The 25,456-nt window shown below is 32.5% G+C and overlaps 1 pseudogene; it reads left to right on the forward strand.

The window, feature by feature from the left end:
* The first annotated feature begins 3,046 nt into the window (after nt 1–3,046).
* Nucleotides 3,047–17,375, forward strand: LOC120197615 (annotated as a pseudogene).
* Nucleotides 17,376–25,456: the final 8,081 nt, after the last annotated feature.

Here is a 25,456-nt window from a genome sequence, read left to right on the forward strand (position 1 = left end):
AAAAATTGGAAAGTTCAAGGACTTAAATATGAATATATTAGTATTATATTAAATAGTAAATATGGAAGGAGTGAAGGGTATTATAGCCTTTTCAACCTAAAAGATATTTTATCTCCTTTAATAGGAGATAAACACGTGAAATTGGGGATTAATCCAAAACCTTTCTTCTTGCCTTCTTTCTCTTCTTCACGCTAGCTTTAGCTCAAAGGTGAGTTTAATTTTAGCTGGTTAATTCTTGGATTTTTAAGTTGAGATTTATTCTTTGGGTGTTATATAAGCTTAAGTAAAGCTTATATAAGATCGAAACATCAAGAAGAGATAATTAGAATGTGAATTGTAATAAGGGTGTAGAAATGAATTGTTGGTATGAAGAGGTTTTTGAAATTCTGTTGATAAATTTGACTTTTCATTAGAAGGATTAAGAAGTTTAAAGCATTAGAATTGAATTTAGAACACATGGAAAGTTTAGTAAAATTCTTAAATTCAAGAGTTAAAGTGAGTTATTAAAGATGATGGGGTGTTATAGTGATATATGATAGTTTAAGTATGTATAGTTGAGTTTAAAAACATGAAGAAAGCTAAATAAGTAGAGTTTGGGGTAAAGTGTTGGAATTTTTGGGTTGAAGAAATAGATTACGGGCTAGTAGTATTGGTACTGATTGAGTGAGTACCGATACTACAAGGCAAAGTATGGGGAAAATTATATGTAGGATATCGATACTGTATGAACAATATCGATACTATAAGGAAAAAGAGTAATAAATCTTCATAAGGTATCGGTATTGAAGTGATAGTGTCAATACTAGGAGTATCGATACCAGTGGAAGGGTATCGATACCAAGAAACATCGAATCTAATATTGATATTGATTAGTATTGACACTACTTAAGTTGGAAAGTTGAAATTGGATTTTTATTTAGTTTGCATTGATATGAATCTTGTCAATAAATTCAATCTTGATATTCATTAAATTGTGTATTCGTGTAGATATCGATCGAAAGTAAAGTTCGAATAGGCTATCAGAGTAAGATTCAAGAGAGAGAACAAGAGCTTGGTATTGTCAAGTGAGACCAAGGTGAGTACATGATATTAAGCGTAAGTTATGTTAGGGAATTAAAACTTACACTGAGTCTAATTCCAATATTAGGCGATATGAGTACCGAAACATAAATGTGTAGTGATATGATGCTAGATGTATATAAGTAAATGAATATGTTTATATATTGAGTGCATCGTTATATGTGAACTATGTGAATGCATGTATGTATGATAAATCATGTGACCATGAGCTATGTGTTATAATAAGTTATGTGATCATAAGAGATAAGATATATGATAAAAGATATGTGAAAGTGATATATGTGATTACATGTCTATATGAATACAAGAAAAGGTGACATGACATATATGTGATAATGAGATATGAGACCTACGAGAATGTTACATGATATATGACTATGTGATATGAAACTATGAACTTATATGATTATGTGATATGAATGTATATATGTGACAAACATAAATGATAATGCCCATGTTATGTGTTATGAGAGCTAGGGGTATAGTTGGCATGCCAAGAGTCGAGGGTTCTACGTGGTCCTTCGGGACATATATGTAATCCATTGGAACATATATGAGGTACTTAGGTACACCTATTTGGTCCATTGAAATATGTATGTGGTCCTTAAGGAGTGGCCCTTCAGGACAAATGTGTTATATGTAGTCCTTCGGGACATTTCTACGCGGTCCTTCGGGACAAAACTCTATGTGCCCCGAGTGGGAATTATACGAGCTGTGGTGACAGCATATGTGCACAACCTCTATGTACTCACATACCTTAAGTTCTCAAAAGTATACATGGGCTAAGAAATAAAGAAAAAACAAGTGCATTGTGTATGATATATATGCTTTGAAATGTGAAAAAGTATTATTATAGTTATGTGATGTGGTAAGAATTTTTTAGTTTTAAGAGTATATGATTATATGAATGAATAATAAGAATGTTAATAATGATAATATGATATGTGTGCATATAAGTTTGAGGTGTATGAAATATTCATGCATTTGTTAGGTGGTTATAGCTTCGATTAATTGTTACATTCTCACTAAGTCTATAACTTAGCGTGTAAGTGTTTTACACGTAGGTGTTGATAAGTAAGAGGATCAAGCTTAGGACCAGTAGAACACCATATCTCCACTTAAAGATCAGATCAGAAATATTTTGTAAAGTATGTATTTTTATGTAATAGACATGTTGACATGTAAACAAAGTCGTTAAGTATGTATGCTCTGATCAATTTTGATAATGTTTTGAACATATTGATGTAAAAGGTTAACTTTATATTAATGAAAGTTTAAATTTTCTATGGTCTTTATAAATGTACATGTTTTGAACAGTCAATGTGACACCTCGGATTTGTTTCATGGTCAGGTACGGGTTGGGGGTGTTACATGTATAACCAATTCGGAAGCACTTCAAAATCTCGACCAGTTGTATAACACCGATCGACGCGGTAAGAAATATATAGATTGACTGGTGAAACATTATGAGTGGGTCATGATATGAGATGATCGAGGTCGGTGCATTCCCCATACAGAACCCATTTATGTTGACCATTTGACGGTTGCAAATAGTTATTACGAGTGGTTCAACAGTAACGGGAAACCGTTCCTTCTTTCCAAGGATGCACGAGGACGGAGTATTTATCGACGTCGACAGAGACGTGCACCGTCACAACCCCATCGTCTCCCGACTCGTGGACAGAAAGTAGGTGTTTCCGGTTCTTCGTCAACTGCAGCACCGGAACCTTCACAGCAACCACCGTCTGCAACGACATACACCCTGTAGCCATATCAGATGTCGCTGCCACCATTCCCATACTAGATGCTACCACCGCCACAGAGTTATATGACCCCTTCTGGAGGATATTATGGTTCTATGTTTGTAGATCTGACTTAGGGTTCATATACTTGTTATTTAGCGAGTCCAACCTCACCACCGATGGCTACCGCATAGACACCTCCTATACAGTTTTCCCACTCATCAATGTCTGTGTTTTCTCAGTTTTCCCAGTTTTCTGTGAGCGGTGGGATATTCAATCATACACCTCCAAGGTCCTTATTTTATGGAGGTGCTACACCGTCATCAACTCCTCATCAACAAAATGTATCTGCTCCTGATGACGATGACGACGACAACGATGATCATGATGATGAGGATGGTGATGATGACAGTGAGGAGTCAGAACCAGTTATACGAAGAAGTCCTCATCGAGACTGACAGCCACTGCCCTGCGGAACACATTCGCACCGGTCGATAGTTTTTTTATATTTTATTATATTTGTATTTACTTGTTTGTTAGACTTTCTTTATTGTAATTTTTTATTATTTACCATTTAATATTTAATTTATTTTGTTAATTTTTTTATTACTTAATTCAAGCGAATGGTGATGATCATTTAGTGTTTTTAATTGTTTTTATAATAATAATAATAGTAAATATATGTATAAAAAACAATTGTCTTTTAAAAGTTTGTTGTATTTAAAATTATATTAAAATACCAAATTGCTATTAGTTTGATAAAATTTAATAATTGTGTTCGATAACTTTCTCAAGTTTGTCACTTATTATCTCTTTTATTTTAATCACATATAACGCCAACGTCGAATCCCGTTGTACCAATAAAAATGTGTCATATATTTGAATGGTTCTTCATTATCAATGTTGATGGATAATTTGCGCTTTGAATGGTTCTTCTTTATCGTTTTCTTGTATTGTTTTTTAATTAATCAGTGGTTATCAAATGGAATTAACTTTAAGTAAATGTGAATTAAATTGCAAGAACTATTCTTTGATAAACAACAACTTCATCAGTTCCTCATCAATGGTTACTTGATGACAAAAGAAGTGGACATGTTTTTCTACTGTGTCCTGGGTTTCTACAATACCCATATCTTCTGTTTTGTCTAGATGGTTCTCGAATATCCATATCACAATGAATTCAAGTGGATTTTGGAGGACCACGATCCCTCAATAAAGTTGGATCTGGTACAATCGGAACCCAATTCTGAACCTCATTAGGGTCTTTGTCATTACCTATGGGGGAACTCAAATTCGTATACCTTAAACACTTCTGATAGAAGGTATATGGGATCCAGAAAATGGTTATAGTCTTGCCGGGTATACGAGCAGGCTTCTATCACATGAGAGCATGGATACTTCAGAGCTTAAAAAACCCACAGTCACACCATCTGTCCCATAGATTTACTCTTAACGAGTTAGCTTCAATCCCTTGAAGAGGTCGCGACATCTCTGTGACACGAAACAATTCACGCGTTCTAGAGAAGCTTGTTACATACATTCTATTTGATGAAACAATTTTTTTTTGTAGATCTGTAACTAATCTAGGGTGATAGACATGACCGCCTTGCATCCATGTTTGAGCTTGTCCCCCGAGCTTTGCAAAAAGCGCTCCTAAACAAAAATATGTCATTTTTACCAAAGTCGTTACAAGTAAGTGACGTGTCCCTTTTAAGGTCGAATTGATTGCCTCAGCCAAGTTGGTCATCATGTGTCCATATCAATATCCACCATCATATACATTTGTCCACATTTCTTTATTGATGAGGCTGATGTATTCGTATCCTTCCTCGTTCTTCGCCCATAAATCTTGAAGCATGGATTCAAAAGTTTGAGGTAGTAGTTCGTAACCTGAGCATAAAATGTAGAACTTACTAACTTTGTTTCTATAAAAAAATGAAAATGATTTAAAGAAAAAAAACTACAGCAGTTTCACTTACCCATGCGCACAAGTAATTGGCACTCATCATTCTTCTTGAACCTTCCATGGTAGTTCGCAACAATGTGTCGGAAACAATACCTATGTTGGACAAAGGGTGGTTGCCACATTGGACCCAAAGACTCCATTGCTACTCTGATCCCAGCTCTGTGATCTAAAATGCCATGTGAACGTAAGTTTCGGAGGAAAAAAAGCCCAAGAATATGTATATTATCCTTCAAAAAGGGCAAAAACAACTGGAAGAATATTGCGATTACCATCTTGGACAACCGCCAATAGTAAAACTTGCTTGTATTTTCCATACAAGAAAGTCTCGTCGATCTGGACATAAGCTTGCAGTATTTCACAACATTAATGCACTGTGGGTAAGTCCAAGAAACCCGGTAGAATTGACATCGATCATGAAGAACTCGATCATTATGGTATGAATGATAAGTTTCAAAGTCCACAATTGTCCTAGGATTCAACCTTCGCACCACCCTAAACCAACTTGGAAGTTTGTTGTAAGATGCATCCCATTCGCCGTGAAGTTTTTTAATTGCACTCTGCTTTGTCAACCATGCTTTTCTGTATGAGATGAAATACCCATACTGCGATTGTATAGCTGAAATCAACACAACAATAGCTATATGGGAGCTTGCTTTTACCATGGGCATGATGGCTTGGCAGATCACTTCAGAGTCCAAGTTGGGATGATCTTGGTTGATCCCTCCAGCACAACATGTGTGAGGACAGTTCTATATCGTTAGTTCCCATCTATTATTTTTCCTCTTCCTATTCGATACGTGAACCATCCAATTGCATCCATTTTCACGTCGGACACAGTGGCATACATACTTTTCTGGCGTAGAGCGGTCAACTCTGGAGTGAACAAAATTACAGATATTGTAATTTTTTATAGCCGTCATCGCTTCTTCCTTACTTGAAAACTCCATGCCTAAATATAACTCACCATTAATTATTGATGAGTTAAATCCATAGTCATCAAGATTAGGCATATCCACAAATTCTGGCCCGTACATTGCACCATATTAAGCTTCATACATGTGTGCTGGAGGTTCAGTTTGTACCACATTTGTGGGAACTTCATCTACATCATCGAAGTTGAACTGCGGTGATTCTGGGTGAATAAATAGTCCAGTCTCAGCACCATCAGCACCTGGCTCAAGAAGCAATTCTTCTGGTGGAGATGAGGGTTCCTCCATGCTCTCCACATTTAGGTCAAAGAACCTACTATTTGCATGCCTTCCCCTTGAACTAGAAGGCATCTCGACATTGAGATTGAAAAAGCTCGCAGTAGAATGCCTCCCCTGGAGCTTGAAGCCATCGTGTCAAATGGAAACTGCACAGATTGTTGCATCGAGGGCATCTCCATATTTAGGTCAAAGAAATTGGTAGATGAATGTCTTCCCCTTGAACTGGATGCGATGTTGTCATATGGATTGTTTGTGGACCCACCTCAGTATAGATCGTAAGGAGTTGCTGATGAATGTCTCCCTATTGAAGTTGATGGGATGACACCATGATACGGATTTCCCATTATGGCATTAAAAGCATTACACATTACTGTAGTTGGGCTGTCAACTTGATCACCTTGTTCAGCCAGCCCATAATGGGAGCTTAATGACAGACCCCGAACAACACACACTTTAACAAACTTTGCATACATCTCTGTATCGACATCTGAATAATGATTTTGAGAATCAACCATCATTTCAACATCATCATTGTTCGATAGTTCGAACACTATATAAGTTAACGGAAACAATGATGTTGGAAATCTGTACTGAAGCGACGATATTCTTCTAGTACTTCCAACATGAACCTTCGTTGAAATCTTCGTTATCAGCTCCTCAAGAGTTATGTTTCTCTTGAAGGATATTTTAACATAATGAACGTCGGTTTCATCTTCCCAAATTTCTCCATCATAATAAACAATAGCTGAAATTCGTGTCATTCTTAGAGTTTGAAAGAGAGACAGTCTTATATCTGCAAAAAAAACATGAAACAAGCCTAATTAAATAAATAATATATGAATTAAAATATAACGTAATAAAATTTTTAGACATAAACGTAAATAATTTAAAAAATATAATTTTATATTATTATCGTATCGGAAACAATATTTCGACATATGCTCCCGCTTTCTAATTTTACAACCACAAAAATTAATTGAAAATAATTAGTACAATATTTTTTCAAATAATCATATATAATTATAAAAAATATTATATATTTAAAAATACCTTACAACGAAAGATCGAACGAACTTCTGAATCAAAGATAAAAGGATTATAGGGTGATGTTTACGGGTTGAAAGATTTGTTGTGTGATTTTTCGGGTTGAGAAGATTGCTGTGAATGTTTATGGGTTGAGAGCGTATTTATAGCTGAGAAAAAAGTTTAAAACCTGAGAAATACGTATATAATCATAAAAGGTGCGACCCATGCACCGTGCCTATATGGCGCGTGTGTTAGCCGACAGTAAGGCATTGCCCATGCACCGCTCTTTACGCTGATGTGGCTCCAGTTGGCATAAGGCGCGACCCATGCACCGTGCCTTACCCTTCGTGGCGCCACATCAGCATAAGGCACGGTGCATGGGTCGCACCTTACCTCACATGGCGCCACATCAGTGTAAGGCGCGGTACATGGGTCGCGCCTTTCTGCAAAGGGTGTTAGATCCGTAATATTATCTCAAAGGGTGTTTGACACATTTATTTAAGGAAAAGGTGATTTTCAGAAAAATCACCATATAAATGAATATATATATTAATATAATATTAAAAAGTATAATATTATAATATTAAATAAAAAATATTATTATTTTGAGTTGTCTCAATCGTCTTTCGGGTTGGGCCTGGAATTTGGCTTCGACTTGAATAAATGGGTTAGAGCCGCCACCGATCATTTAAAAATAATTAGGTTGATCAGACACCATCTTACTTGATCTTTGTTTTACCAGAAATATGTAGGATTTGAGAGTCGGTTATAGTCAAGGAAGGATTAGCACCCTTTTACTGCCCTTTTCGGTACTAATTTAATTTCCAGTTGACTTAATTAAAAAAATTGTAAGTTAAATTAAAAAGTAAAAAAATCGATTCAAATTATTTACCTTTAATTGATTTAAGAATAATCCTAAAAGGTCAAAAAATATTAAAAATGAAGTACTGAATTAATCAAAGTAAAAGAAACAAAAAAACAGAATGGAAAATAGAAATAAATAGAACAAAAATAAATCACACATATGGAAAACATAAAGAAATAAAAAATATTGTAAGAAAATAGGTCTATTAAATTAAAACTAAAAAAAGAAATACCAATTGTGAAATTAAATACAAACAATTACTAAAATTAAAATTAAAAAAATAAATAAAGTAAAAAATATTAAAAAAAACCCAAAAATTGGCTAAATAGAAAAATAAAAAAAAATAAAAACAATTATGGTCGGGTCAAAACCACGTAAAACATAATAATATACAAAATATAATTAAATGAAAACATAAAATATATATAAAAAAAGGGCCAAATTAAAAAGTAAATGAAGGAAGAATTTAAAAGAAACTTTAGCAAAATTAAGATAAAAAGACGAAATGAATTTCTAAAAAACCTTAAAGAATCGAAAATGTTATTTTACCCTACCCATGCAAAAACACGTGGGTCTATGGGTCTCCAAGCAGGTCAGCGGGTCGAGTATAAAGCCCAAAAAATAGAAAAATGTTTCATTTTTCCTTCTCCCTAAAAAGAGAATCAAACCCCCTTATTCCCTTTTCTCTCAAATGTTCTTGATATTCTTCATTATGGGAAGAACATTCATCTTTAAACCCAGTTTTCCGTCGGTCACCGCCTCGCCGGCTGCCGTTCATCGACGGTGAGATCCAAAAAAATTATATTTTTCGAAAGCTTTTGGCATTTTTTCTTCAAAAATCCCCTCATTTTTTATAAAACAACCTCGAGGAGGACTAGATCTACAAAAAGATCTTTCATATGCCCCTCATCCGATCATTGGTTTCATCCTTCTTGGGGGATTTTTCGAACCAAAAAGAAAAAATAAAACACAAAATACCCAAAAATACCTCCAGATTCGAACCAAAAAAGGTAAAAATAATAACTTTATTTTAATCCTTGTCTTTTGTTTTTGATTTACATGAATTTATAGACTTAGAAATCCTTATTTTTCGTTTCGTTTATTGTTTCACTAGGATTAAAATACATATTTTGTGGTTGGTTTTGAAGCCCATGAAATCACGTTTGTTGAGTTGTGCAAAAAAAAAATCTGGTGGTTGGTTGCGGCTGGGGTGGGAACTCTCCAAGCCCTAGTGTGTTGTTATCTTGACCGTCGGATGGCAAGTTGATCCGACGGTCCAAAACGCGCGGCGCTGAAAGAGAAATGGGATGAAACCCTAGCTTTCCTGAAGCAGGCCTAACCTGCTGGGCCTAGCGGGTCAGTTTGTTGCTTAGTCGGGTTGGTTGGTTGGCTGGGTCAGGCCTGCCACCTAGTTGGACTCCCTGTTGGACCAAATTACATAAAAAAAAGAAAATAAATAAAAATATAATAATAAATATAAATAATAAATAATCCAATATAATACTATACTATAATAAATATTATTTTCAAGAAACTATAATATATTTTCAAAAGTGTTTTCAAAAACTATATATTATATATAGGTTTTCAAAATATTTTTAAAACTATATGTATATATTTTCAAAAACTATATATTATATATATATTATATATATGTTTTTAAAAACTATATATTATATATTTTTTTTCAAAATATTTTTGAAAACTATATATTATATATATTTTCAAGAACTATATATTATATATATGTTTTCAAAATATTTTTTAAAAATTTTATATTATAAATATTTTCAAAATGTTTTAAAAAACTATATATTATATATATGTTTTCAAAATATTTTCAAAATTATATATTATATGTTATCAAAAATATATTTTCCAAAGCTATATTATATATATATATATATACACACACTAAATAAAACCCAGACGAAAATGAGTAACTAGTGAAAAGTTAGGAAAAAATTATACAAATAGAATATTTTACAAAAAAATACAAAGGAAAACATGGAGGAAAACCAATTACAGTTATGGTAAGCATAATAATTCTACTTTAATCGAATAACTTAAAAAGTTAAATTTGATGAGATAAAATAATGAGAGGTCATTATGTCATTTTTAATGGTTAAACAAGCTATGATAAGCCGACAAAAATTGACCCATTTTTGGTGTTAAAACACATGCACGCACGCATTATCTTATTGACAGAATGATTTCATGTCTCGCATAATGTTTCAAATAAGGGCAAAGTTCAGCAGACAGAGAGTTTAGACTTTTGAGCCCAATGCATGGGTGATTATATAAAATAGGCCAATTCATATAATCGAGTTTAGCTTCAAGTTTCAAGTTTGTCCCCGGAAAAAAAGACAACAAGAATGAGAAAATAGTAACATTTTATTATTGTAAGGGTAGAGACATATGGCAAATTTCAATAAGTCAAAATTTTATAGTTGGGGTTGGAGGAAATTAATGGAAGTTATCATATCAACAATAAGCATTGATCGTTAGTCAGTTAATGATTTTAATTTAACCATGGTTATTTTATCTCAAAATTAAATGTTGGGATTAAAATATCTATAAAAAAAAAGGAATAAGAGACTAAATTAACCATTCAGTTAAACATTGTGACATTTTTTTGTTATTATATCATTTTCTTATTGGACATTAAAACTATGGGATCGATTCTATGTTAATAAGTGAATAAAAAAAATGAATTATTAACAAAATTATTCATGTGATTGGTAAGCAAATTTGGTAATAACATATTTGATCCTTATTACTTATACATTCTATTAATTTAATTCTAATTTTAATAAAAAATTAGTCCGAATCAATAAAAGAATTATGAACTGGATAAAATTGAATTGACACCATAAATTAGTGACCAATAAAATAATATACAATATTTTTGTTCTCTATATTTTTTTGTCCAAGGGAAGCCCAAAGTTTCATGTCAGAAGTGGACTGACTCGGCCCTAAACTGAGCTTGTTTAGGATTATACCGTACTATAAAAGGCCAAACTTGAGTATGTTGTCCAATGGCAATTTCATTTCAACTTAGGTAATTTTGCCCCAATACCATATGCATGTTAATTATTTAACCTAATATGGCACCAAATTTTCTTATTTCGAGAACTACGTCATTTATTATAATGATTTAAAACTTGTTACGTCAAGGTGATGAGTTTCAATAAAATATTTTTTATTGAAACTTGTCACTATGACGTAATAACAATTAATAAAAAAAATATATTTTATTAGAATTCGTCATCTCGACGTTACGAGTTTAAATAAAAATATATTATTTGGAAAATTTGCTCATGTTGATGTGGCGAATTTACCATGCACTGTAACATTTATCGTAAATCATAAATTAATTTTAAAAATGACCTAATAAACTAATATTTTTACCGTCTTCATCTTACAAAACAGTAGTACTTTTTTATCTGGTCAATTTCTTCTAATGATATAAAAGAATTTTACCTCATGTAAAATTATATCTCTTGTAAATTATATCTCTTGTATATGATTTATGTCATGTCGATATATTAATTTTTTTTCTCCGCTTCTAAATTTCTAACAAGCAGTACCAACCTCATAGTCCAAGACTCATGATGATGAGTAGTTATTCAATTTAAAAAAAAAATGAATTGTTGTTGCATTTTTTGTTAGTGATATTAGAGGTATATATAAGAAAATTTGTTGCAATGAGTAAATCGATTTAACAATGCTTCAATTAATATTTTATATACGTAAGAATTAAAGTTATTGAACAGTTGAAGGTGATTTTTCAACTAAAATTTGGATCATGCCTCGATGAGATTTATGTCAAGAGAATATTGTTATATATGGGTCTAAATTACAATTGACAATTAATTGAATTTTATTATAGTTTTAGTGATTAAAAATTGTTTTAGTGAAGTTGGTTTATTTTCTATAAATATAGACTAGATTTTAACATTTAAAATTCTGAAGACTGAAAAATTAATCTGATTATATGACACGAATAAAAATTGTTATTGGAGAATAAAATTAAAAAACACCATTAAATCATTGATTTATAGTTGAGTAGTTCAACCATTTATATAGAACATTCTACAACACACATCGTATTCTGTACCATATCATTAATGCAGCTTACTGAAACGCACCACAAGACAATTTATAATTATCATATAAATATTAAAAAATATAAAGATTTATCTAAAATTAACCATTAATTAAATTTTAGTTTAAATTTTAATAGAATCATATTTAAATTATTATTATTTTATTAAAAATAATAATTAATTGAAATTATTTAATTTATTTAACATTAAAATTTGTAAATTGTTTAAGTTAAGAATGACCATTAATAGCAATCCTTAACTCACTAAAAGCTTATTAAAAAATATTATATTATAAATCCAACATTACCGTCGTGGGCTTCACCATCACCTAATAATCACCAATCAATTACCCAACAGTCGAACGCCCAGGAGAACCCCTACAGAAAAGTGACCGTTGCCCCTCTGTTTCCATTGATTTCACGAGGGTGAAAGGTAATTTTCAATTTGAATAGCAAAACTACATTCCAACCCCCTCTATTTGTGTTATTTCGAATGATTAAATTGCATGAAAATCCCTTACACTTTCTCCTATTTATATTTTAGACTAACTTACTTTTCTGTTTTAATAGACATGACTTAATTACACTACCCTACCTTTGTTCTAATTTAAATTGTCAAATTGCATGCAAACCCCCTTATTTTCACCTGTTTAGATTTTACACTTTTAAGTTTTAAATCTTCTATAATTTGTATTTTACTTTTATTTTGATAATTAATTTCAAATATACTCTTTGATTTTAATTAAGAATATTATTAATAAATTATTTTATCCATTATTTTTATTAGCATTAAATCATTATTCTTTCATGAGAAATTTAATTTTTATTTATTAATGATAAGAAATAATATGAAATTAAATTTGTTATCATTAATTTCATTATATTTTTAAATTAGAACAAAAATATGTGGGTAGTGTAATTTAGCCATGTCTATTAAAACAGAAAAGTAAGTTTTTCTAAAATATAAATAGGAGAAACTATGGGGATTTTACATGTAATTTAATCACTTGAAATAAAATACAAATAGGGTATTGAAATGTAATTTTACCATTCAAATTAAAACTTGCCTTTCACCCTTATGAAATCAATGAGGGGTCCCAGTCACTTCTCTGCAGGGGTTCACCTGCGCGTTCGACTGCTGGACAATTGTTGAGTGATTAGTAAGTGATGGTGAATGGGAACAAAAGACGATAGTATTGGATTTGTAATGTAATATTTTTCGACAAGTTTTTCGGTAAGTCAAGGTATCCGACGATGATTGTGGTTGGTAGTCATTCCTAATTTAATTAATTTATAAATTCTAATGCTAAATAAATTAAATTATTTAAATTAATTATTATTTTTAATAAAAAATTATAATTAAAATATAATTTTTTAAAATTAAAACTAAATTTAAATTAATGGTTAATTTTAAATAAATCTTTATATTTTTTAATTTTACATAATAAGAACATATTTACTTGTGGAACGTTTCGTTACACCCCTTTAGTGATAAATTATTGTATGCGACGTGTGTTGTAAAATTTTTTTTATATACAAATAATTAGAGAAAAACCAATGTGTCATTAATTTCTATTAAAAACATGTCATTAATTTATACACAAAAAATAAATAAAATATATTTGGGCCCTCAATTTTTATTTATGAATCTAATTTATTGGTTAATTAATTCAAAATGACATGTTCAATTCAATTTATTTTTATAATGACCAAGATTTGAGTTGACTTTTCTTCAAAGTTCTGACACGTCATTATAATTAAACCTTGATGGACTCAAAGTTAATTAATTGTAATATTAAATAAAAAGTTATATTCACCTAAAATTAAATACATAATTCTTTTAAAAATTATATTCACCTTTGAAATTAACCTTTAAATTTCCAATGCACGTAATAAATGAGGAGGAGGACACCCTATCCGACTCCTATCTAATAAAATGTTTTGTTTAATAATTACTATTATTAATTAGGTAACATTTTCAATGTGTTGAAAAGATATAGATAGTTGGAAATTAATCCATACTATAAGATTGATTTTAAATTCATCTATATCCTTCAAGATGTTTTTGTTATTCAATTAATATAAGTAAATCATGGATTATTAAATATTAGTCATGAAAATAATATGCTATGATATAATAAAAGTTTTAATTTTAAAAATTTATTTATTCTATAAATTTGGTTGTAATTTAAAACAACATAATAAATTTAATTCGATAGACTTGTTTGATTTAATAGTATAATAAAAATGATTAACTTGATGGAATTTTTAATTACGAAAGAGTTAAATTTTGGAGACTAACATTATTTTTTTTAATTAAGCGCATGTGATTACAAAGTAATATATATTATAAATACTTTCTACTATTTGGAAATCGAGTTATGATATCTATGAACAACAATAATTCCTTTAACTACTGAGATAAGTTAGTTCGTGCGACTAAAATAATCTAATAATCTATTTAATATTTTAATTAATGAATCTGATCAACCAAATTTATAGAATAAATAAAATTTTGAATTAATGAATCTGATCTAAATCTACTCATGCTAGGCAGCTTCAAGAAAGCATCTTCATCATGTAGAATGGAACCTTAATCAACACTTTGTCCCGCTGCTTGCTTCCACCTCTAACTTTCAACACTAAAATAATAAAAAAATTAGTTTCAACAAAACCAGAATCTTGTCTTTCTCGTCTCTGTTTCATTAAAAACAGTAAAAAAAAATACTACACTTTGTACCTCTCCCTTCATCACCATTGACAAAAAGCTTTCACCTTTGTCAAACAAACCTCTGTCTTTCTCCGACAATCTGCTTCTTCCTTTTGTCTTTGGGTGTTCCTTACAATGTCTGTCGCTGTCTGAACCGAAATTCCAGTCTTCCAGGTGTTTGATAAAAGTTAAGGCCATGGGAGAGAAGGGAAGCTCTGTAGAAGTGTCGATCAGTGTTCCCAATGAAGAAAATGCTGATGTTTCTGCAAATAAACCACCGAAACTCCCAAATGCAGGAAATGAGCCTCAGCTTCTCCTCACTAGAAGAAGATCATTAGCAAAACCCAAGTCAAGATTTGGTGGACAAAGACCTTATCTGATTGAGTATGATCAAATGGAAGAGACTAATCCGACTGATCAAGAACATGTTGTTGGTACTAATTCACCCTATAGAGTCATTAGGACGGATTCTGCCATGTCGAAAACGTATTCGATTACGTCGAATGCCAAAAACGAACACGATGAGATCATCAAGAAAGTTGGATTACATAAAGAGAAGCTTAAGTGAGTGAAACCCAAGGTTGTGATCGAGTTGTTCGTGTTTCTGTTACTACTTGGGTGCTTGGTAGCCAGCTTGAGTTTAGATGAACTAGAGAGGACACATATTTTGGGTTTGCACGTTTGGAAATGGTGTGTTCTTGTGATGGTTATATTTTGTGGTTTGTTGGTTACCAATTGGTTTATGCATCTTGTTGTTTTCATGATTGAGATCAACTTTTTGTTTAGGAAGAAAGTGTTGTACTTTGTTCATGGATTGAAGAAGTGTGTTCTAGTGTTTATTTGGCTTAGTTTGATTCTTGCTACTTCAGTTCTTTTGTTCCTCGGCGTCGAGAGATCGAAGACCGCCACGGAGATCCTCGACGGCGTAACGTGGACGTTGGTAAGCATCGTCATCGGATCATTCCTGTGGTTGTTGAAGACTTTGTTGTTAAAGTTATTGGCTTCCAATTTCCTTATGAACAAATTCTTTGACAGAATACAAGAATCAGTCTTCCATCACTACGTTCTACGGACCCTTTCTAGACCTCTGTTTATGGAGATCGACAGGTTCCGAAGATCGCAGGCTCATTTGACCGTGAGTAAACCGAAGAAAGGAAAAGTATCGAAAGAGAAGAAGGAAAAGTCCATAAATTGAAACGAGAGAAAGTTTCGTCATGGCACATGAAGGTGTTGGTTGATGCTGTCACGAATTCAGGGCTTTCGACCGTCTCCAACACATTAGACGAAAGCGTTTATGAAGATAGCGGCTAACAGGGATATAGAGAAATCACTAATAAGGAGGAGGCACAGTATGTTGCTCATCAAGTTTTCTCGAATGTGGCTCGACACGATAGCAATCACAATCGCCGGTGAGTAGATCGATTTTCCATGCCAGGTCCTTTATGTCCTGTATCTTATTATGTACTCTTTATGATCATTTACATAGATGAAGATGACCTATTGAGGTTCATGATCAAGGAGGAAGTGGATCTTGTGTTTCTATTGTTTGAAGGATCAAACACCGGAAAAATTGACAGAAAAAGTTTCACAAACTGGGTGGTAAGAGCACTATATACATGCATACGTACATGTATACATGCCTAGACCGACGTTTCTCGTGTTGTTTCGTACAGATAAAGGTTTACCAGGACCGGAAGACGCTAGCGCACGCTCTGAGCGACACCAAAACGGCCATAAAGCAGCTGAACAAACTTGTGACAGTGATCCTGATCATTGTTACCATTGTCATTTGGGTTCTACTGATGGAAATTGCAACCACAAAAGTGCTCTTTCTCCTTTCATCACAACTAGTAGTTGCAGTCTTTATATTTGGAAACACCTGCAAGACAATGTTCGAAGCCATCGTATTCGTGATGCATCCGTTTGATGTAGGTGATCGTTGCGTGGTCGATTGTGTTCAGGTAACTATTGAAAGGTCAATGCTCCTATAAATACATGTCTATAAAAGATTACTTACTATGCTTTATGATCTGATAACCAACAGTTGGTGGTGGAGGAGATGAACATTTTAACGACCGTCTTCCTGAAGCTCGATAAAGAAACGGTGTACTACCCGAATTCGGTTTTGGCCACAAAGCCTATCAGCAACTATTACCGAAGTCCAGACATGGCCGAGATAATAGATTTCTCAATTGATTTTACGACCCCGGTGAAGACAATAGGCATGCTGAAAGAAGAAATAAAGACGTAAGACAGGACTCATCATACTTGTACATTACAAGTTCATCATTATACGATTCATGTTTTTCGCTTCTTACCAGGCATTTGGAGGCGAATTCACTGTGGCATCCCGGTCATCTTGTCGTGGTGAAGGAAATCGAGAACGTTAATAAGTTAAAGATGGCTCTCATTTGTACACATACGATGAACTTCCTGGACCTGGGAGAGAAGAACAGGCGCAAATCCGAACTGGTTCTTGAATTGAAGAGAATTTTGGAGGAGCTCCGTATACAATACAATCTGCTTCCTCAACATGTGAATCTGAACCGAGTCTATCAAGACAGGCCCGACTCAACATTCCCAAATATCCTATCGTGCTGTCGGGAAGAATTCATTGTGCTTTCAGATATATTTCAAAAAAAAAGCTTTCCATGCATTACTTTATTCTAATGAAATCTATCAGTAATCCATTGAAATATAACATGAAAAAGCACACTAAATTCAACTGCTGTCACTGCAAAACTCAGTAATCCATTCAAATATATATACCATCTCCGTTTCAGGGTTTTTTTTCCAGTTTTTTTTAAAACTCCTGTGAAATCGAAGTTCACAGAGGTGCACTTGAAATGAATGTGTCTCATGCATTTGGTCCTCGATTTTGATATTTTTTACTAAATTTGCTACATTAAAATTTGAGATATAATGTCAATCAAACTTAATTCTTAGTAAAGATAGAGGTCCTAGATTATATAAGTTTATTTTTTTCACTCTTGTTTCATTTGTTTTCATTCAATTAAGCGATGAATAAAATTTATTAAATTAAATTAAGATCAAATCGAGAGATATATTAATAATAAAATTTAAATATATAATTATAAAAATTTTCTTAACTGATATGTCAATATTTTCGTTAATAATATCTTGAATGAAACCATTTTATTGATATAATGACATAATTAATAAAATTTATAGTTCAATAATCAAAATAAAACTACATCTATAGTTTACTGACTATACGAGTAATTTATCATATATTCAAGCTACAATGTGATGTGATTGGATTATGACATTATAGTTGTCCTATTATATCATTGGATAACGACATTAGTAAATTTGTTTAAAAAAGGGTAAATGACATGTTTGGTAACTAGATTTTACTCTCTCTTATTCACTTACTGCACTTTTAATTTTTTCAATTTGCTTAATGAATTTTATAGATTGATTTTTAATCACTCGACTGTTTTCTCTTAACAGTTGGATGATGTGGAGTAGTTTAATATTAAAAAGACAAAATCAGATTGATGTTAAATAAAAATTATGAATATTTAATGCTAAACCAGATTTTAAGATTTTAAAATAAAAAAAAAAAAAAAAAATTACTAAACCCATCCCAAATCTCATATACTTCTTTGGACTAATGTTTCTACTCGAACCTATTAAAAGAACAAAGTCTCGAAGATTCAAAGCATATATATTCGGTAAGTATAATGTGATGTATCATTAAAAGGTTATGACAGGTTTCCCTTTGATGTTTCAGATTCGAGGCTGACTCTTTTTGAAGAGAGGGAGGATGATATATGCATTACAAGGCTCACATCAAAGGAAGATGGACTATCGCTTCCAATTGATCCACACGACCAAGCATTGAAAAAGAAAAGCGGAATAACTGCAGACTTGAGACTGCTTTTTGAATGGGATCCTGATGTTATTTGGTTAACATATCTTCTGAAGATACGACCGAATGTCTCCAACTATTCTTGAATCGCAACAATTAAATATCAGGAACTTAAGATATGTCTATTTTAGTGAAGACATCACGTGTAGAAATCCTTATATGGGATTAATACGAGATTTTGTAATTAATTACAAATTTTCAATATTTTCACCTTAGTAATAGTTTAAGTTAAGGTTAGAAAGGTAATTTGCTTGTAATGACAAAACCTAGCCCCTATCTTATTCTACAAGCCACCACCTTCCAGAAGCTCGATCTGGACCGTTCATCACTTCCAACGGCTAAGGACTAAGTCATGCATTCAAATTCCTAGTTTTCATCTCCACCATCGGATCAAGCACTACATTATGGGCCCAGATTGATGTTACCCACATTACATGGATTAGAATAGTATTTTATTATTATTTTATTACTATTTTCAAGTCTTAGTCATGTTACAATAAGAACTCCTTTACTCTATATAAAGGATGCTCCTCTCACCATCTTTTCTTGAATACTTATTCCTTCGAAAGCTTATTTTCATTGAGTTCTTTTCAAGTTCTTTGTGAGAGAGATCTTTATACTCAATTTTTCCTTTTAATTGGGATTATGAGGGCTGGTTAGAGTTGATTATCGAGTTTACCTTGTCAATTGCAATTAGGAGGGTTCGTAGGACACTTATCCATCGATTATCATCATTAAAAACATCAACTTCATCTTCCCTAAGCATTCACGACATCTCCACCTCCATATCTAGGGTTTACGTTAACTACATAACGACAAAAATTTTCAAATCAATTTTCTCATTGATTTGTTCATCCTATTTTAATTTCGATTTCACATCTTCAATCCTTATATTATTATCTTTCTAACGACAACTTGTTTGTCGAATTTTGTGACAAAATACATTTTTAGCTAAAAACCCTAATTGGCTAAGTTTCTTTATTCTTTTACAACTCTTGTCTTTATTTGTTTCTTTTATTACCCTTTTTCTTCTTTGACCTAATCTTGTTTATTTGTCTTAGTTCCAGCCGCCCAAGCCTTTTCATAAAAACCTAATTGCCATCGAACGACTATTCTATTTTTTTTCATTTTCTTATCGAGTTTAGCTTCTAGGTTTGATTATTCAACAGAACAACATCCCTCTTCTGTTGTCATTCTATATCACCTTCATTAGCATCTTTATTTGTTTCTTTTATTACCCTTTTTCTTCTTTGACCTAATCTTGTTTATTTGTCTTAGTTCCAGCCGCCCAAGCCTTTTCATAAAAACCTAATTGCCATCGAACGACTATTCTATTTTTTTCTCATTTTCTTATCGAGTTTATAGCTTTCTAGGTTTGATTATTCAACAAGAACAACATCCATCTTTCTGTTGTCATTCTATATCACCTTCATTAGCAAGAATGGAAACAAATCAACATATGTGATGGCCTTGGTTGGTTTTGGAAGCTTATCGATCAATTTTGGATCGAGGATGACCAAAATTAGTACTCCAAGCGGTGGAAACTAACAGACAGTTCATAAACCACCATGAGCTAGACTGAAAAATGTAAGCTTGTGTCTTCTATCTCATTCACCATCGTTGACTTGGTCTCCATTTTTACTTCAAGAAAAGCTTAATCAAATGAAAATCCCAAAACTTTAATTTACTTGGAGGAAGGGAAAAATCTGATTTTTTGGTATCTTTTTGGTCTCTAAATTTAATAGATCTACTATAAGTTTATGCAAAATTTGGAGTAAGGATACTTAGGGTTAGGGTTTTGATTTTTCTTCAAGATGATGATATATCAAATGATTTATTCGGGTGGGCACCATCCCATATACAATCGTTGACACTAATATTGAGTTTTGAGGTTTAGGAACGAGGATAAGAAAAAGATGGTGAGGGTGGGGGTTAGTATTTGGGAGAGAAAGATGGTGAGGACTTGGCAAGGGGAGGAAGATTGAAGTCTTTGACTTATTGATCTTCGACGATGGTGATCGACGGTGGACAAAACAACAACTAATATGATGGTCGATTTTTAAATTAGCTTTGGTAGAGAGAGAGCATAAAAAAGAGAGAAAGAAGAAGAAGAAAGATAAAATAAGAAAAGAATAAGTTTTTATAAGGAATCATAATGACATTTTGAACTAAATTTAATTTTGTGTAGGAATCTAAAACGACATCATTTTGGTGTAGGTTGTCATGTCATAAAGCGCCATTAGAAAGTTAACGGATGTGTGACAAAAAAATTCAATCTATTAAGTTTAGTTAGTAAATTGAAAAAAATGAAAAGTACAGTGAGTGAAATAAGAGAGGTGGTAAACTTTAGTTCCCAAACATGTAATTTACCCAATAGAAAACACTAATAAAATAAGTTTCAACTAAATTTGTAAGTTGATAATGGATTTATTTAGTGAAATAATTTAGGTGGGAAAAAGATTTTAGAAAATATAGGTGTTGACAAATTAATTTAGGATCGAAGTTATTATTATAATGTATATAGAATTTATAAACTATAATAAATAATTAAAATTCATCGTGTGAATATGATGAATTATATACTATTTTTATTCAATTCATACAATTAGTTCTTTGGGTATTGTCATAAATTATTTAGATCCCAAATTAATTATCTGTTAATTACATTTTCACAATTTTTCTTCCCACCTGTAATATTTTCAAATTTTGCTGGTTGGTAATGATTCATCTGATGGTCAAATTGTTTCCTAAAAAACATGCATTCTACTTAACATGACACTTGGAATTGACCTTATTTGTCAGTGATATGATATGTACCATAACATACGAAAATTCATAACTTCTATAATCATAAAAATGCATTTTTTTTAAAAACCCCAAAAATTTATTTATTAGGAAAATAACCCCTAGTAAGAATGATGTAAAGGCACTTGTGCCTCGATTATGGATCTAGTGAAAGAGTAAGCACCTGCATTAATATATAGGCTAAAAACTATGGCTTAGTAGTTGATGTAAAGGTGAAATGGATGAGATTGAAAAGATGAACATAGTGTGCAATGAAAGTGGGCTGTCTTGGATGTTATGGTAGGCGTGGTGTAGGCTATGAAACAATGGAAATGGCTAGGCTAGTATAAGAAACAAGGAAGAAACTAGGTTATAAAGAACCTAACACTTTTCCTTATAAGTTACTTAAAGGGTGGTAGAAAAGAACTTGTCCCCGTTGACTATAAATAAGTCAAGAAACACAAGTATCTATGGGCTAGAAAGTGGTTGACGCCACAAGCACACAAGGTACTTGATAAGTCTATAGAGTTATTAAAGAACTTTGAAAAGAGGAAAACCTCACAAGTACTATATTTGATGTACAAAATAAGATGCCTTACAAGAGCTAAAAAATTAGCTTTATATAGAAAATAAAGGGGAAGACCGAATGGATACATAATGGTTCAGCAAAGGTACTTCCCATGAAGGTACATGATCTTTTAATAATTAATTACAACCATTTATGATGAATAAGCATGGTGTTGGTTTATTTAGCCTTTAGAATGCTTTAGGATCCTTCGTGGCCGAATAGAGATGATGGTTCAACCCTTGGAAGTTTTAAATTGGTGATCATAAAGGCCTTAGCCGAATAAATATGTGTTGCTACACTTTGGTACACAAATGAGTGGTTGGTGTTGCATTGGCCGAATAGTGATGTCATTTGGATGTTATTATCTAATTTGACTATCAATGAGGTGCACATGTTTTAATGATGCACATGGCGGCCCACATGAAGCACGTGACTTATTAAGATGTAGCCAGGTTCTCCACACCATGGTTTGGAGAGGTCTCAGCCATAGGATGTAGGATGCACACATGGAAGGAGGTTGGTGCCAAGGTGGATGCCTAGGTAGCTAGCTAGGTACCTAGTGACGCTCCAACTGCCTCCAGTTTCCTTTAGTCCTCACCTCAACTACTAGGTTCTTAGTTACTCTGTAATACCCTAAATATCTAGTCGGTGACCATAATAAAAGGATTTAAAAATGTGGAAGATTAAATTGAATAAACGGTAAAATATAAGAAATGATTTAATTAAGACCAATTAGTAAGAATGAAAGGATCAAAGATCATTTTGGTCCTTTAGAGGGAAATGAATTTAAAATTCATTTTTATTAGGGTTTTAAGAGAGAAAAGGGAAAAGGGAAAAGTTAAAAAGGCTAACTATTTTTCTTCTTCTTCTTCTTCCCTGTTGCCCATGCTCTCCCCATAGCCAAGGTAAGTTTTCTTTGAGTTAGTTTATTCTTTAGTTTATGGGTAAGTTTTGAAACCTTAAGTGATATAGAGGCTTAAGGAAAGTTCAAGGATGATTAAAACTAAGTGATTAGTGAAATATTGGAGATTGAAGAAAATGGTTTTTGAGTGATATGATGAAATATGAGTTTTTATTGAGGATTACAAGTAAATTTGACTTGTCAATAAAGTAAATAAGGGATTAGAAGCCTTGGATGTGATTAAAAACATGTTGGAAAATGTAGTGTGATTCTTGGTTTGGAGTGTTCTTTAGAGAATTTGGATGTTATAGGAAGATTAATGAAGGAAAGTTAGTTAGGTTAAGTAATGATGAGTTTAATAGTATTGTTGAAAGTATAAGTAAGAGGTTTAAAGGAAATTTGGCTAAAAATCGAATTGAAAAATGGAAAATGGAAAATTTGGGTAAGGGTATCGGTACTAGAAGAACAGTACCGATACTATAGGTTTAAATTTGGGGAAATATGATGAAAAATATCGATACTGATGAAATTAGTATTGATACTGCTGAGGGTATCGATACTAAGAGGAAGGTATCAATACCATGGATTCAAGAATGCAGAAATGGTATCGATACCATAGTACAGAAGTATCGATACCATGCTAGGGTTACCGATATTATCGAGCCTGAAATGTTTTAGATAAGATAAATTTTAATAGAAATTGAAGATAATAATACTTTTAAATATTATTAAAGTATAAATGTTAGAGAGTATACTAACATTTGTATGATATGTGTAGTAACAAATGCTTGTGTAGATCATAACCATGCTCCAGAGTCAAGCAAGAAAAAGGGCAAGAATAAAGTTGTAGAATAGTCAGACATCATTGCAGCATACTAATGAGGCATACCAGGTGAGTACATTTATTTTGTACAATAAGATTTATAGTTGCATTGGGTTAAATGCATATGTTGCATTGTTATATCAATACTATGTGTACTATCGGCACTAAGTGTACAACCCACAAAATTCATAATATGTTTATTAACGACCGTATCGACACTAAGTGTGCAGCCCACAAAATTCATAATATGTTTATGAATGACCATATTGGCACTAAGTGTGCAACCTACATAATTCATAATATGTTTATGAACGACCGTATCGACACTAAGTGTGCAACCCACGTAATTCATAATATGTTTATGAACGACCGTATCGGCACTAAGTGTGCAACCCATGGAATTCATAATATGTTTATGAATGACCCTATCGGAACTAAGTGTGCAACCCACAAAATTCATAATATGTTTATGAATGACCGTATCAACACTAAGTGTGCAACCTACAGAATTCATAATATGTTTATGAACGACCGTATCGGCACTACGTGTGCACCCCAAAGAACTTATAATGATTTGAAAATAATTAAATTAGAATTGGTTAGTTATGATATACTGATGTATTTGATTTCACCTCATTAGTGTTATTTCCTCACTAAGTAAATACTTAACGTGTGTTTATTTCACACATAGGTTTTTAGCGAGCAGAGTAAGGAGTGCATCTAACTTTGTCATTAAAGGGTCGCCTCATCAGTAACTGTACGACAACTATGTCCACTTTTGATGTTATTATCTGGCATGTAATAGATTTATTATAATTCTCCGAAAAGTATTTTGAACTATGAAGATGTAAAATTTTTAAAGATGTTCGAATCTTAAAGATCTATTTACATATTATAAGTAAATGAATGTTTTAGTTTATTAAATCAAACCTTTTTATGATTGGAAAATTTTTTATATTGGTTTTTCAAAAGTGGAAAGTTTTAAAAGTGATGTGACATCAATGATTCGTGTACAGAAGTGTATATGGGAAATTGGGTGTTACATTTATTGGTTCCAGAGCTATAGGTTTAGCCGATTCTTGGTCGAAATTGAGTGTCTTTTAATGTAAAAAGGGTTTACATGCCACTAAGATGTCAAGGTTACTTATAGGGTATAGTTAGAATATAATTGATGTCACTCCTTACTAACTTAAGTATTATCCTTATGTGTGTTATATTAGATGTCGGATTCTACGATTTCACAAAGAGAGACCGATCAAGAATTTAGAGAAGGGTCGGGTTGCAAGAGTTATGAAGCTAATAGTGAGCACCCGATCCCATATGGAAATGCTAGTGCGCCTGCACATTAGGGTATGCTTGTGCTAGAGTTTGGAGCCTTTATGCAAGCTCTTGATGCCATTTTGACTCGGTTCCAACCTCCTCTGCCTCCATCTGTTCCTCCAGCACAATAAATGTTAATCCCAAAAGAGTTGAGAAGTTTAGGAACTCTTGAGTTTTGGGTAGAAGAGGATGAAGGTCCAACGGATGCTGATTTATGGCTATATAATGTTATGGTGGTGTTGGAAAGCCTTTAATGCTCAGATTCTAAAGGCGGATTTGTATCTTTAGTTTGAGGATCAGCTTGAGTGTGGTGGTCAAATACTATGATGTATACATCATCTGAACAAGTAACCTGATAATTCTTTCAAGATGAGTTTAAGAATAAGTATATCGGGGAGCAGTTTATGTGGTCAATGCTGCTAAAGTTTTTTAATTTAAAACAAGGCGATCGAGCAGTGCA

Source organism: Hibiscus syriacus, unplaced genomic scaffold (assembly GCF_006381635.1).
Source record: "Hibiscus syriacus cultivar Baekdansim isolate YM2019G1 unplaced genomic scaffold, ASM638163v2 tig00117048_pilon, whole genome shotgun sequence".
NCBI classification, from domain to species: domain Eukaryota; kingdom Viridiplantae; phylum Streptophyta; class Magnoliopsida; order Malvales; family Malvaceae; genus Hibiscus; species Hibiscus syriacus.